Genomic DNA, 16,729 nt, shown 5'->3' with positions numbered 1-16,729 from the left:
CACCGCTCACACACTGCTGGGCCTGAGCTGGCACCAGTGGGTCATAAACTTCCCTGCCCCAGGGGTAGTATGCTCAGCTTCCAGAAGGAGGATCTTCCTATGTCTAGGATTGGGCCCCTTTGGCTGCCTCTCGTCCTGGCACAGGACTGACTATTAGTAACTGTACCGTGCATCAACAGGAGACTACAACCCTCAGGGCTACCAGCCTGGTTCTGCTCCCTTCATAAGCAATGAAAATTGTATTTTAAAGCTACATAGATACATACCTATATATTCAAAGAGAAGATGACTTTTTATGCTACTTTGGAGTAGCCCATAGGTCAGCCCACATCTTTGATATCTAAGATAACAATATTAATATTTCTATTACCTTTGAGAACCTATGGTTACCCCAAGGAGTTTTACACATTATTTTCTGCACACTGTATTTCTGGGTTTAGTAGAAAACAAAAGTCATTCTTGTTCTGGCACACTCCAGCTTGCAGGAGGAGATCAAGCACATTGTGTGAACAAGAATTCAGACTAAAAAAAAAAAGAATTATAGCTGCTTGATATGATAATTAACTTACCATAACAAACAGAAAGAAAAACATTTAGCAGGTGCTGATGGACTTAGTGTTGCTGCTAGCCAATTTTAGTTTACTTTCAGTTAGAGCGTATTCACTGCATAGTAACCTTGAGTTCACTTTGCCAAAATCAGTAGAGAAATAGCCTGTCAACTGCGATAGATGTAGCTGGCTATAGGCAGCTGGCCTACAACGTTCACTTTTGAAGACGTGAGTTGGCAAGACTTGTCTTCCATTTGGGGGCACAGGACAGGACATCACCCTTTACATTTGTCTTTTCCTCTACTCTGTGGGTTGTCCTCCATTCTTTACATAGGGCATATAAAATGCTAACCAGTAATCATCTAATTTTATCTGAGCATTTATGTTTAATGAGGTCCGCATTGTTCCTTCCTGTACATCACAATGTACCATTTGAAAAAAAAAAAAAGTCTTAAATGAAAAAAAGAAACAGAGAAACAGGAAAGGACAGCTGAAAAAGGAAAGGACTACAAAGTAAAAATTAAAAGAGAAATCACACCAGTAAGGCTTGGCCATTTAAAACAATTCCCCAGCTGAGAACTTTTAGCTTCCCTACAAAGACAGTTGCTCTCTTGTAAGTATTTTACAAATCGCTATTCTGCTGGCAAACAGTATGTAACCCGTTAAGCTCCTAGAAATGTTGTATCTAGATCAAAAAAAGAATAGCTCTATTTTTAGCCACAAACATGTTCTGGTTAAAGAAAAGCAAAGTAAAGCCATGGCAATTAAACCTAATAGCTGTGCACAGCAGTCCTGTCAGGCTGCCTCTCTATAGGTGAATGGAAAATGCAGGGGGACTAAAAGCTCTGTAGTTGAAGGAAATTGCACAGTTAAGATGCTTTTTTGATTTGGTATTTTTAAGCTATTTTTTAGGGGAAAGAAACTACGCATTTGAGATTTTCTTCTAAGAATAGGGGAAACATTTCTGTGAGATTTGTTCCTTCAATTCTATACCTTATTCCTTCCAAGAATTAGAAATACAGTGAGTTTCAATTTCTTAGAGTGTTCTGCTGCAGAAGAGAGGAATGAGAGGAAGATGTAATCATCCACCACTTGTCTCTTTGCTTTCCTTCCACCTTCAATTCCACCCCTAGTCTTAGATCCTCAAAAACCAAAACCAAGCAGAAAAAGAAAAAAACAAACAAAAACCAAACAACCCAAGCAAAACCAAAAGATTCTCCTAACATAACAAAATGTTTGTTTCCTTTTCAGATATCGCAGACACTTCTCATTAGCAGACCTTTCTTTGGCCCAAATTTGAGAATGGTTGGTGAAGCCACTTGTAAGATAGGAGACTCAGGATAAATAGGTGTTAATTACGTTTTGAAGATCTTTTCACACTTTTTTGCCATGTTGCATCTCCAAAAATTGTCTGTTCTGGAAACTTCAAATAAACCTCATCTGAAGTGAGATGTAGCTGAAAAAGGCCATTAGAAGAAGCAGGAAAGCATTCTGGGATATTTTTTGCTGGTAATTAGGAAAGTAAGAAGGATCTTACAAGTTTTGAAAGATTTTTAAAGTATGCAAAATGACTAACTAAGATTTGGAGTACTAATCCTTACGCTTAACTACAGGCTAACACAGCTTCAGAGGTAACGAAGGGGTAACAACATTGTTCAAACAGTGGAACTGAGCTCTGTTCCACCCTATGGAGACACATACTTTTCAAGGCAACTAGCAAGAAGTTTTACAGCCAGCAATGCCTTACTATGACAATTTCAGAATGACACTAGTGCCTGAATCAGAAAAGCATCCTTCAGGTTATTGCATGTCAAGGCTTGCACCCTATGCTGCAAGGGGTATAGCGCATCCAGCCCTTTGTGTCTTATGTCTAAAGAGATGAACCCAAGAGCTCTTCCAGGTGATGCTACGAAAGGCCAGAATGTAATCACAGAACTTACCAGCCAGACCCCAGAACAGGACACTGGGGACCAGCGCTCAAGGCACATCCTGGAGTCTTTTCTCTGAGGCTAAGGTATTGCAGTGCTTCTGGGCTGTGTTAATGGTCAGCTGTACGTGGAAAAAAAAGGCTGATAACTGGCACATTTAACTGACCTTGCGCCACCTGCACAGGTTTTCCCTTTTTGAGAAACTATGATCAGTAGCAGAGGGCTTCCCAGTCTATGTTTATAAGGATACTGGAACTGGATATTTAAAAAGAGGGGAAAAGAAGATTTCAAACCACAGCTAACACAAATATATAATCTCAAGATTTGCACACCGGAGTTCCCTCTTAAAATAATGGGAACCCATTTATGACCTCTGAACAAACCTATGCTCTCTCTGAGAATCTCTTCTTGATACAGCCACCCTGTTCTTACACTCCAGACAAGCTGAGCTTCATGGAGAGAGGCACCATTTCGTATGACACTCAGTCAAATGGTCTGCTTTCAAATTACTACCACAAAGATTTCATTTTTCTTTTCTTCAGAGGCTACAGGCTCCTACTCAGTCAAACCCTGAGTCCGAGGTATCTCTTCATCTATAATAAAGGCATATCACAGCAGTTACAGACACAGATGCGGTGTCAATAAACACTGACGACCACAGCCTTATTTGTTACAGCTTTGTGTCTTTGAAGGTCTGCAAGAAGGGAAAGCAGAAAATCAATACATGCAGACAGCAGAATCTGAGTAACTGCCACGGCAGACATACACAGCACTCCAGAGGCTGGGGGAAAGGCAAGGGAAATAGAAAATCATGAAGTAGTATAGAGAACCCACAGACGCATGAAAACTCCTCATCAAATGTTTTGTCCCGATGTCTCGCACAGAAAATATACAGAAAAGAAATTCTTAGAGGAAAAAGTCTTTATTAAGCTAAAATCACAGAAGTAAGTTCAGAACTTGTTTCAATAACTAAAGGTAATACCAAAGTATTTCACTCACAGGGAAATAATCATTAAAAGAGGAGAAAATTGAGTCTTAAACAGAACTAAACTCAAAAATTCAAAAGCACTGAAAAGAGTGCTATCCAATAAGCTCTGGGTCCAAAAGCTATTCATGTGGAACAATACTGCAAAAACAACCAGCAAAATAAAACCCAGTTCAGTAAGTCTTGAGATATTCTTTTTCACCAGAACGAAATGAGTTCATTTTCATCAGTGATACAGCAAAATAGAATTATTTAAATTCAACATTTACATTTTTATATTAATACCATCCTCTGGGATCCAGAGAGAGCTCATAACAGAAGCTGTAACTTATATTAGCTTGACTAAGAGCAGAAGATGGAAGTTCACCTTCCGTAACGTTTCACTGTGAACCCTTCCATTATATTACAGGAGTTCAGTATGTCACACAAAGTCAGGGAGGTTACGTGAAATAAGACTTGCACATATCTATAAAGCAGCAGAGGGAGAAAGAACCTGACCTTAAACTGTTAATTAACAAAAATACAATTGTGCTTTTCAGCCTGAAGCCAGTGTTACATAAGTACACTAATAGAGAAAAATGGTTTCCATGCAACATAGCTAATCTATCTGAATAAGAAGCTATTTTTAGTTTTCAAGAAAAATTACTTCTTCAGATGAGAGCATCACTTTCACTATACTCAAAAATTACTTCTCATCAGTTGTAAGAATAGTGTGCGTCGTCTATTTACATGTTTCACATAGTTTTACCTGATATATTTCTTAAATGCTAAGTTCTATTAAAATACATATAATTTGTCCTTCTTAGTAGAATGTTTTATTCCAGTAGGTTCTACTTATTAAAATGAATAAATACAACATTTTCCTTGAAGACAACTGCATTGTTATGTGCTGTGAATAAAAGTCATGTTTCTGTGATGACAACTGTCATTTTTAAAGACACTGGTGTGATTTCCTGGTAAACCAATTACTCACAACAGCACTGTTCAATAGCTTAAAACATATTTTTCTTTTTTCCAGCTTATCCTTCATGGACATCTCTTTGCCCACTTAAAAATTCTTTTGCTATGATGAATGCAGGGCACTTACATGCAACGCTCAGCAGAACGAAATTCAGAAGATGCTATTAATTATGTCACTGATTTGTACTAGGATTGTACTAGAGGATTAATTTAAAACGGGACCCCACACCAGGAGTCTCTGAGCCAGTCCCTAAACCAAAATACTTACTGCATCAAGAAGAGTTAAAAGAAAAAACAACAAGCAGAGAGGAGAACGAGACAGCAACAGAAGACGTATTAGTGTCAGAGAGAGAGCGCCATGCTTTCTATAGCTAGAGAGATAAGGCAGGGTGACAAAAGAAGTGGGAAGACAAAATGGCAGAGGAGAGGGAGTACAACAGGATTGGGAATGCTTGAAATGAATAACACATTAAAAGCAACTGGCTTAGACAGACAGCTGGTGGAGGAAAGATAACCGCACGTGATTAAAGTCCTGCAATTCCAGTTGTAATTCGGCAATTCAACAGTCATTACCCTCAGCCCAACCCACTAGTGAAGTAAAAGCCACCTAGGACACCAGGAAAGTGGCTTTAACTAATAAAGTTTACTTCAAGAACAGGAATGAAGGGCTGTGAGTATGGTCACTTGATGCTGAGGTACCATCCAGCTTCTCATTTCATGACAGCAGCTCTGTACCCTCAGCAATAGCAGTTCAGCTAAGGGCCCAGTCACCCCACATTTGTTCACGCACAATTCTGTCTTGCCTTTACCAAGAGCTAGTGATGGCCACCATGATTGTTCAGATTTGTGTTCTCCTATGATGATCAGTTCTGCATGTCTATGGCCATGAAAAATCATGACCTTAGCTCATATATATTCAGAGACAATAACGCAATTCAGCTCTACCAACCTCTCCTGGGAAAAGGAACAGATATTTAGTGTTAACACTTTGTTTACAGCCCAAACTGAAAAATAATGCCCAAAGCATCTTTATGTGACAAAGGAAAATGCCCTCAAACAAGGACAAGGACATGGTAACAAAAAAGTAAATGAGATCTATTGTCCTCATAGCAGTGCAATTAGGATGGGATTTAAAAATGGAAGTACCTTTGAGGAAAAAATTGAGGGAAAACTCAAATCCAAGCAGTGACTATTTCGAGAAGGGAAAGCCAGAAACCAGAACTCCTAAACGTGGTGGATCCCAGTTCTGAGAAACCTTCATAAGATTTTGCAAAGTCAGCAGATTGCTCTCTCATTCTAACTAAAACCCACCAAAATAAGAAAATTGAAATTACACTCCCATACTCCCATAATATTGTTTCAACTTTCTGTATCCATATTTCTCTATCATTGCATGCTGTGCCTCGGTTGTGCCAGTGCAATGGATCCAGAGCTCCTCTGCGAATCACATTAGTTGAAAAAATAACGAACACAGCTGGGCAAAGCACCACACTGCCACAATCATCAGCCTTGCACGGCTGAGGCGAAGGCAAGAGAAGTAATTGGGGCCACAGGAAGGAGAAAGCAGCAAAGCTACTTCTGCCAGTGGAGAGAAGAACACTGATGATACAGCATCCTCACCTCCTGCAGCAGGGAGTCCATCTATCCCTGAAAGAAGACGTCAATGCTTTGTCTTTAATTTTTAAATCTTTTGTCGATTCTAGTACTGCTTCACCAACACTAAATTCAGAAAGGCAGTATATGTTAAGGAATCAGGCCTTGGCTTATACTGAATGTATCACTAAAATAAGTTATTTTCAATGGTTTTGATATCAAACACACAATGGAAGGAATTTGTTTATCTTTCTTTATGTTGTTTCATATGTGTTTCATAATAAATATTCCTGCCAAGGAAAATATCATTGATGTACCAAAAAATAACAACACTTACGATAACAACATAATGAAATACCCAAGATAGATAAACCTCAAAGAAAAAGCAAAGAATCAAAATGAACAAAAATACAAGTCTACTCACGGACAAGTAGAGAAGAAAAGAATAAAGCTTTGGGGGTTGGGTTGATTTGTTGGTTTGTTTGTTTTCATTTTACAAAATAGTTATTTAGAAGAATATGAAAGATACAGATGAAACATGCAGAATACATGCATTATCTCATTGAAAAGTATTGTCTCCAGAGCCTTATTTTTAGGCATCAGTCTGGGATGCACGATGAGCTTAACAAAGGGTATGTAGCTCTGCATGGAAGAGTTCGACTGTCACCTGAGACAGCAAGACCCAGAAAACTGAATAACCATTTTGTGCATGTATGGGGAAATCAGTTTTTACGAGTAATGGGGCATTCAGGCAAAACCTTTTAGTGCCCTAAACCCCCTGAATGTGTAGTAGGGGAGCTAGTGGATGGGTAATGTGCTGGTCACTGGGGAAACTTGAAAAATATGATACATCTTTGTGGATCTTTCCCTGCAAGTTTTTTGCAGAATTTATAGCAAGACACTCCATGAGGAAGTGTGTATCCTTATGACACACACAAGCAAAACTTCAGTTAGTAGCTGCAAATTCTTTTTTTATTGCTAATAGTTTTCACCAGGTCTTTATTTAAGGGGTTTCTGTTTGATTTAATTTTATTTTTTAAAAATTCAAACAGTACATTTTAACTCTGTTTCAGTTGGGGTCAGTCTGAACATTGCTACAGCAATTGCTGACACAATTTTTAACTAAATGTGTTTGGACCAAGACAACTCAGTCATTTAATTTAATTAAACTTCTCTACTCTTCTCTCTTAAGCCATGTGCAGAATCTTAGATTAACGCAGCAATGAGAAAGCAAATCTTCCTACTGCCAATTTCTCCAAGCAAATCTTATAGTTAGTGTTAATAAAACAAGTCAGGGACTTAATGAGAACAATCTTACGTCTAATAGTTTTTAAAACATTGTACATTTAAGCAATAGTAAAAATTCTTAAAGTTAGTATGTCAGTGGTGTTACTTTACACTATGTACTCAGCTGGCACAGTCCCCAAGCATATTGCTGATAAAGCACAATAGCTGAAACCATTATGCTACTAACACACTTAGGATGTTGGACTGAGGAAGCTGATTGCTATTATTAGCATTTGCCTTTTGATGCAAAATAATAACTCAGAATATAATTCAGTGCTAGAGGAAAAGAAAAAAAGAACCAATTTCCCTTGTGGCACAATTCCAGTGAATATACACGAGGAAGACTTTGGACCAATTCATCAACTAAATCTGTTGTATTACATATGTTAACTTAAGCATCAATGACTTTATTTTGGAAGGTGCTGAAACAGCACAAAATAAGCAGAGGCTGTATGTAGCAGAAATTGCAATTACCTGAGGTGCTTCTTGAAGCTCCAAGTCAATCTTCTTTAGCTGTCATAGAGAGATTATCATGAAGGATTTTTTGATATTTTGTTCTTAGTAAACTACAAAGGCACACCGCAGGGTTTTATGTTTGTTTCTCTGCCAGCTTTGAAGACCTGTATATTCTAAAACATCATTCTCTTGTGATGTAAAAACCTTGCCTGTTGCTATTCTGCTTGTTTGGGTATTTCAGTCTTGGAGCAAATTATTGTCCCCGCAACAACCTAGCTAGAGTACACCTTTCTGTTGAATACTGAGAGAAGCTAGGGCATGCATACACACTCCCACATCACAATAATCATGACAGCAGCCATTCTTGCTCACAACCGGTCTTCTAGGGTCAGAGCTCTGTCCTTGCTTCCCATTTTTAAGGGTGGGAGTAATTTGTAAAGCAGCATTCTGCCTTCTAGCACATTTAAATGGAAACTTACTGGCTTCCCCTGCAACCTGCAATTCAGCAACAAGGTAGGCAGGTAGGATAGCTGGACTCAAAAGACATTCTTACAATCCGCTTAATTGCCTTGTGCACACATGTAGCCAATCCCAGCCTACCTACCCTTTAAAACTAAAATAAGGTGAAAAGGATTAGTCAAATACACACAAATGCTTGTATTATGAAAACAGAGAACAAATGTTACAACTAGTAGAAACAAATCCCATTAATATCACAGAACATTTCTTAAAGTGTATAATATTTACTATTCTATGTATTAAACAACCGGAAGAATGTTTTAAAAGAAATGGAAAATTAGGGACTGTGCATTTATAGCATTAAACAGTATCAAATGCACTGAGGAGATTCCAGCTCCAAAAGGGGGAAAGAGCCAAAAACCGTAAAAGAGAAATCTGATCACCCATTATCTGTCTGGCCCAGGCAATTTCGTAGCCATATATGAAATTCTGTTGCTTTCAACACAGATTTAGAGGAACTTCTATCTACCAGAATGAACAAAACAATAATTAAACTTACTACTGTATCAGAAGTTTTCTACTTTTCAGGGTATTGATTAACTGCTGGCAAAAATTAGTTTACATGTCTTGCATTTTTAAGAGCGATCTATGTCTACTGCCCTCTGGACAGTCTGGGTCTCTTAAATTACCTCTACTGACTAAGAATTTTAATAACTGTTTCAGTGATTGATACTTCCTGGATCGTTAGGAGCTGAATACAAAGAAAGCAGCACTTCAGTGTTTACTGTCATACACTGGTTTTAAGTAAAGTACCCAAAAGGAGAAAGAAGTCTTCAGAGGGAACGAAACCACCTGGGCAAAAGTGATTCCCCCCTCCCCTCCCCTCCCCCCCCCCTCAAAAACCCAGGAATTTCATAGTAAGATTTGGAAAAACTCTTCACAGAGACCAACAGTCAGGACACTATATTCTGATCAGCAAAGCAAGTAAAAGGTCTGTAGGTGAATGGGAACAGGTGGGGGGTATCTTTTGATGCAAATTGTATTATGTAAGGATTATATTATAATGCACAAACTTGCTAAAGTTACTTAAGAAAACTGTAGGGAAGGCTAGACTCTAGTGTTTTTATTCTGCTACAGTAAACCCCAAATGTAAAAGGACTGATCAGTATGGGTAGGAATATCAGATTCAGCTCTTACTTTCTCTTTCCAAAGTGAAATCTCATGGTGTTTTTTATTAGAGCACAGATTTGATTTGAAACAAAACTAGAACAAAATTTAAGAAAATCCCAGAATTTTTTACTTATAAATATGCATCTCCAAGCTATTTGCAATTATTTAGGTGTTAACTAACAATTCCCTTTCATTTTTTCTTTTGGGTAAATTATTTTTGTGTAAATTTTTGTGAAATGTTCTGGCAAAGTCAGAGAGAGAAGTACTCTTTTATAACTCACTGACTACTGGTCTGATTTCTTAATTCCTGAGAAGTTCAGTGTTTGGATGTGAAGGAAGCTACAGTAGATAGTTGATATCAGAACAGAAATTAGACCATTTTAACCATGGTAAGTAGCATCAGTGAAAGGGAAATAAGAAAAGGCAAAAAAGTTGTAATAGAGACGCCAGTCAATGCAGAGAGAGGGTGAAGGGCCATGTCTAATCACACTCCTGATTACAACGTGCACTGGGTGACAGAGACTGGGATTTCCACAGCGTAACGAAGTTTGAGAGAAGCAAAATCTCTGATACAACAGTTTTGCTACTTGACGTATACATTAAAAGGTCCTTTAAAACTTGAGTCACCATAAATACCAAAATCACAAAGTGATAATCCTGAGGTAACAAAACAGCAAAAAATTGCGTTAGAGCAATCCATCAACATCACGAGCACTAATCAGCAAAATAACCAACACAAATTCCGACATCCACGAAAGAACGCAGCCTTGTCAAAACTCACGTTTTGAAAATCCGTCTTCATTCATGCAACTGCTGAGCTGGCATTAACCTCACCACTCCAGCTGGAATGGGATGCCTGAATCACAGAGGAGTGATTTACAGATTTTACTTCTGCTGGGTAACCAGAGACGTTCTCCCGCTACAAGCATGTTCTTGAACAGGAATGGTGTGCAGGGTGGAGGATGCAGCAGCACACATTGGATTATGTACCATGAAAAGTTCTGCAAAAACTGTTCATTACACACAAACCTGTACAGGTGTCTGTGTATCTCATCAGTTTGGCTCATTTACTGCCACATGGGCACTCTCAACAGCAAGCAGTCATTAAACAAACTTCATCGCTTACAGTTTACCCGGTGTTTTTCTGTGGATTGGCTGAGAACAACTAATGGAAACATTGCCTACCCAAAACATGTCTACTAACGATTAATTTCCCAAGTTGTACAGATCAGCCTGATGAAAGCCAAACAAGCTTAGGAGAACTGCTTTGGGAATGGAAAACACAAATTTGTATCAGAAAAATTCTTTAGAAAAAAATGGAGTTTCCCTATGTGGCACGATATAATGTGAGAGGATAAACAATACACAAACAATCTCTAAATAAAGCCTAGCCTGGTTATTTGAAGATTAATTCAAGGCTACAGCTGCAGTTATAGGACTGTCTGTCCAGGCTAATTTAGCCTGCTGACATTTTGCTATGAAGGTATTTTCAGCTTTTTGGAATTCTGAGTCTCATAGGGGAAGGGAACACTTTTCTTGAAACACAACAATTAGGCAAGATTAGCAAATCTTCAAATAATTTCAGGCTGAACACTGGTCTGTACAGCCCTAGCTCTGAAAGTTAAAATTATTATTTAACTTCTTACTGACTACATCCTCCTAACTTCAATCATGTTGCACACAGGGAGTGGTGGAGTCCTCTACTCTGCAAATGGGTTAAATATTGCCTGTATTTAAATAAATCTACTACACATTTATGAGCTTAGGAACAGAGAATGGAAGAGTATCATAAAAATTACTGAATGCCATCCCTTGCTTTGGCAGGATTAGATGGAGTCACAACTCTATCCACTATGAGGACCAAGAGTAAGTTACTAACTAGTAGCATTAGAAGGGCAGAAGCAGCCTCTTAAATTAAGGTTCATCAGCTGAAGACTGGTAGAGACGTTGTTTTTCCGACTCTACTACTAATCGTTCTGAAAAAGGCATGACTTTCACTTTGGAAGCTTAATGTTCCTATCCCCATCACATTTCTTTGGGCTTAAATTGCTTCAGTGCTTGTAGAAAGCACACACAGCAGCAGTATAAATACAAGCAATGCCTGCTCAGGTAAGTAGTGCAGTGGAGTAAACAGTCCCTTCTCCAAAATCTCAGGAACCTCATTTCTGATTTTTTTACCACAGGATGGAATCATCGGCCTTTCCAGACAAAATGCATCTGATATGGGCATGCCAATGGTCAAAAACCCACTCAGAATTAAGGGTCTCACACATAATACAAACCATGACATATTGTGGGTAGGCATCTCCTGATCACCACCAGGACTAAAATGATCCCAAATTCATATCCTGATTGTGTGCCACAGGTGTGTCTTTAACATCCAGGTGAACAGTCAATGAAAGCTGATAGAGAAAATCCAGCAAATCAAGACCTTCCTGATTAGGTCATTTTAGTGTCTATATGCAAAGTACTGCATTTCTATGTATTCAAGTTACCAGCAATGTTTAGGCAGGTCTGCCTCTAAAAGTGATCTGATGGACTGCAAGACAGAAATTGTTCAGTCATGACAGATTTTTTCTTCATGGTAGGTGACATACAGGATTCAGTAAATCTAGCAAATACACCACACAAATGAGAACAGAGAGTTTAAAGATCCCACAGACTACTCTCTAGCCCATGGAGTAGCAGTAGGACCGCATCCACGGCACAGCAGTACTATCCGAGTTTGGAAGACACAACAGCTGTATCAGGACAGCAACACCCATCACACCAATAAGCTCAGCCACCAAGTGTTTTGATACACCCCTGGAATATCTGTACCACTAAGATCAAACTTCATGGAGGAATAAAGTCTGCTCGAACCATCTGTGGTTTGGATGACTTGAGGAAGCTCACCCTATCAAAGCGGATGGCTGCAAAAATAGCACAAACTATCTGCCTCCCGATTTTGGGTTTCACTGTGGGGTATTTGCAGGAAAGTGACATTAACACTGTTCTATCATTGTCTTGTCCCATCTCTTGTCTCTATCAGTGAAGTATGAAAACTTGTAGTAGAAGAACTACAAAAACGCTCTGGCATTTTACCAATAGAGAGGCAACTGAAGAAAAAAAAAAGCATAAAAACTGCTCTCCAGAAATGTTAGTGAAGTATCGTGGTGAAAGAAAGTGGATGATATGACAAGGCAGAAGTGGCAAAGAAGATGAAGACAGAGATGAAGAAAAGGGGCAAGAGGCCCTAATACCATTTTCTAACCGATCAGTTTTTGATCACTGCAGCAGAAATAGATTTCTCTTGAAATTTATCTACCATATCTATACTACCTCTGCATCATTCGTTTGGAGTGTCCTCTAAGCCAAAAGCTAGTACAAGTGCAAAACAAGGAACTGTATCCAATGGAGCCAGGTAGCCATATTTCAGCTCTGGACGAAATTATTTTACCTTTTTATAACTACATGAAGTTTAAAAAAGGGGTTTTTGAGATGTCTAGTACTGTAAGATAGTGGCTTGCACAAGCCAAGAACATCCATGTTTTACTGCAATTTTTTCATCATCCAGCAAGCGTACCACTTCAGCCAACACATTCCTAAACTGAACAGAGCTTGTCACTTCAAATCTTTTTTAAGACCAGAGGTAAGTGATTCCTCTCACATACAGAATGCAGCAAAGTAAATAAGACCTATTAACTAAATAATAAAACCTCACGAAACATTTCAGGAAGAAAATATCATGGGATGCGATGCAGCAGGAGAACTGAGTATGCTCCACTACATGGTCTATTGCCAGAAAAAAGGCAGCTCAGGCTGAACATTTCTGAAGGCAAACATTCAATTCCTAATTACGTTTTATGAGGATACAAGTGATGGCACCATATCGCAACATTTCTAAAAACAGTACAAACATTATCGAATCATCTGTACATCTCGAAGCACTCAATCTTCACTTTACATACTCTTTAAAAAGGCAAAGCAGGCAAAGAAGACATCTGCATCTCAACTAATCGAAATTCCATCCCAGTGTAAGCAGGGTAAGTCAAAGCATTATTTTCATGCAGTCATTCAAAAAAAGCCAACTATATATCTCAGTAGGATAATGGAAAGCAGAAGAAAGAGTCCTGTACTTAAGATTCATGTGAAATATTTGCCACATTTAATCCAAATATGAAATGATTAAAATTTTAATTTGTGACAGGTATTATCATCAGGGAAACTGGAATGATAAAAACAGGGTTTATCAGTATTAACTGTTCTTAAACTCCAAATGTATTAACACTCTTTTTGCTCCTTTAACTAAAATATTCACTATCACCAAAGAAAACAATTTACTCTGCATTTCCCATATATTTCTGTACCAAATGTTTACTTACATGCATTTGTTTACTAGCAGCTTCTCCTCATGATATTGGTGTTACAGAACATCAGTGTTTCATAGTTCTGAGCATGAGTAATTCAGGCTGATGGTCGCTAAAGTGGATTTGTTCACCTCAGCATGTGAAAATCTGAAGTGGAATTTGTGGTCCATCCCTTGAAAGTGTGCAGTAGCACTGGTAGGATTAGAAAAAGTAAAGAAGCTCCGTTTTACTTTGAAACTGGACCATCAGTAATTGAGGTCTACGTTCACATTCTCTTCCCTAAACTGCAAAAGCAGATGTAGTTCTGTACTCCAATCACAGAAACTTCAGCAGTTCCATCAGCTTAACATGCAGAACAACACGAAGTTTAAAATAGTTTTTTCTACATTCTCCAAATCAAAGAATTTGTCCCAAATACAATCAATTACCTTAATTAAATATGCTAGAACATATCAGGCTGTGAAGTGGTTTGGCAGCAACTTTCCATGTAGACTGAAACCTCTGCAAACAACAAGCACAGTCTTTTCCAACTTTCCAGCAGCTATCATTACATCCCTTATTTTTTAAAGAAATGGGGATGGACATGAAACAAATGGTTTGAAGTAGTCCTAGTAAAATTATACTGAAGCTCGAAGTGGTAGACAATCCAGGTCACATTTGTTCTCCCTTCCTTGAAGCTTTTAATTATAGAGCAAAGTTTTTCCTAAACATGCCTTGCAACCCTGCTTCAATTCAATTATGCTTCAGCTGTTATCCAAATAACTTGAGTAATTTTTGTGATTAACAAATATAGTAGGATTGCAACTTCCAACCCAGTTTCATTGCATATTGTATCATTTCAAATCTGCTCAATGAATACCCATTTAGTTAAATGACTAGCAGATCACTGAGTGGACAAACATTGAAGACCCCTCTGTACAGTAAACACTGGCTCTAAATATGTGTAACACAGGCATTTATCAGTTCTTAATCTGTTTTCATTGTCTGAAAAAAGGGAGTCTACTGCACATATGTAAATAAAATTCTCAATTATAACAAAAGATGTCTTCAAACCAAAGTATGCCATGTTAGCCTGGTGTCAGGCAACAATGAGACTAAACTACATTGTCTGTACTCTCAATAAACATCATGTAGACATTACAACTCCCTATAAAAATATTAAACAGTGGGAAAACTATTTATTCTGTCTCAGTAACATATGGGTCAAAGGACTTCAACGCAACCTGTCTCACTGTTGTTCTCTATGAAGTGGCTGAAAATTTAAATAAAATGACTAAGCTTCAGAGCTGTCTGGCCAGAGAGGTTTCACTGGGAAGAGGAATAATGAATCACAGCATCTTTCAGATAATTTGTACCCCTTTCTTCTCCAGCACTTTCAGGTATGCTTATTGAAGATATATAGATAGCAATACCTCTGAGAGCTCTGGGCTGGTAAGTAAAACAGCTACAAAATTAAGGACTATCTGCTTCTGTAATAAAATCTTTCCACTCCCTACCAAAAGGGAAAAATGAGCTTTGTATTATATACAAAAGCCTGATGGCAGACTGAAGAAACTTAGCTACTTACTTTTCAGAGCCTGTATAACATGCTTCTTTTAGTCACTTATGACTCACTCACGTTATTCCAAATTCATGTCAAGAAGGACTTTGTAGGGCCCTCCATAAAGACTTTTTAAAGGACCAACCTCGTGAAAGAAGAAACCAAAATAATGTTTGCTTGACTAAAAATTCAGGGAAAAATAAATCCTATCAAACTTAAGATTTTTAGAATACGCCTTCTTTTTCTTTTTTTTCTTTTTTTTTTTAATGTATGATCCAAGTTCACCCCTGCAATTCTGCTTCTCAGTCCTGACTACCTTCCTCTGATTTCTTACCCCATCTATATGCATACGGCCATACAATCTTTTAGACTAGAGAAGTTCTGTTCAGAGTTACATACCTTTGCACAGAAGCTCAGCATAAAAAGGAAAGGTATAGGAAACAAACTGGTTTGGAGAAAAACTCTAGGTGTTTTATAAGTTTCTAGGGTTTACAGTTGTAGGAAAAAAAAACCGCCAAACTTTTAAAGGTCAATTCTTACTGCACAAAATACATAACACAACAAAACACCTTACAAAGTGTTATTATATCTGACAAGCACTAATACAGCTTTGTAATCAGCTTCACGATACAATAGCCATCATTAGACTTCACATCTGGCACCTGGCCGTAAAACATCGCACTGCTGCCCTCCCGCCCAGCCCTACGTCTTCTGCCAGATGATGCCTGCCCAGCTCAGCCTTCCACTTCAGTGCTGACGCCTCATTTAGCAGTGAATATAGAATTCACATTACCCCAGTACCACAGTAGTTCTTGGAGGTTAAGATCACATCACCAGTATGATTTAGACCCTGATTCAAAAACTTATTGAAGACAGCAAGTTGGATGAGTTCCTCATAGGCAAATATTAGATGCCTAACACTTCTACATTCTCAGTCTTTTGGCACTGCTAAGGATCACAACGGTGTTGAAGAAAAATATTTTATTCAAATGAGGTATGTACACTCAAAATTACATTATTCAAACCTAAAGTTTAGAAAACTAAAAGATCTGAATGCTATTCAATTTCCCCATACATTGGTACTGACAAGCATCTACAAAAAGACCGTGCAAATCATCTGCTGCAGAGCTTCTGCTGACCTGGGCTCTCTCGTCTAGACATTCAGGCACAGCCCTGAAATGATCACCCTAAAGCTTCCGATTCCTCTTAAAGTTCTGGGTTTTTTTTTTAAGGTGTCTGCTGCTGTTCATTTGATTTCACCCTGGATTTTAATAAACAGGTGAAATTTGTTGATGCCTCAACCTTGAAGCCACAGCCAGGTAGAAATGCACACTCTGCTTCACCTGCAATCCCCACACACAAATGAGATTAAACCAAATGAAGATCCACAGGAAAAGAGGATGAGGCAGACTTATAAGGGCTGAGAGAATGAAAAAACAAATATGAAAAATCCT

Source organism: Buceros rhinoceros, unplaced genomic scaffold (genome assembly GCF_000710305.1).
Source record: "Buceros rhinoceros silvestris isolate BGI_N320 unplaced genomic scaffold, ASM71030v1 scaffold12473, whole genome shotgun sequence".
NCBI lineage: Eukaryota > Metazoa > Chordata > Aves > Bucerotiformes > Bucerotidae > Buceros > Buceros rhinoceros.
This window is presented reverse-complemented; position numbering follows the sequence as displayed.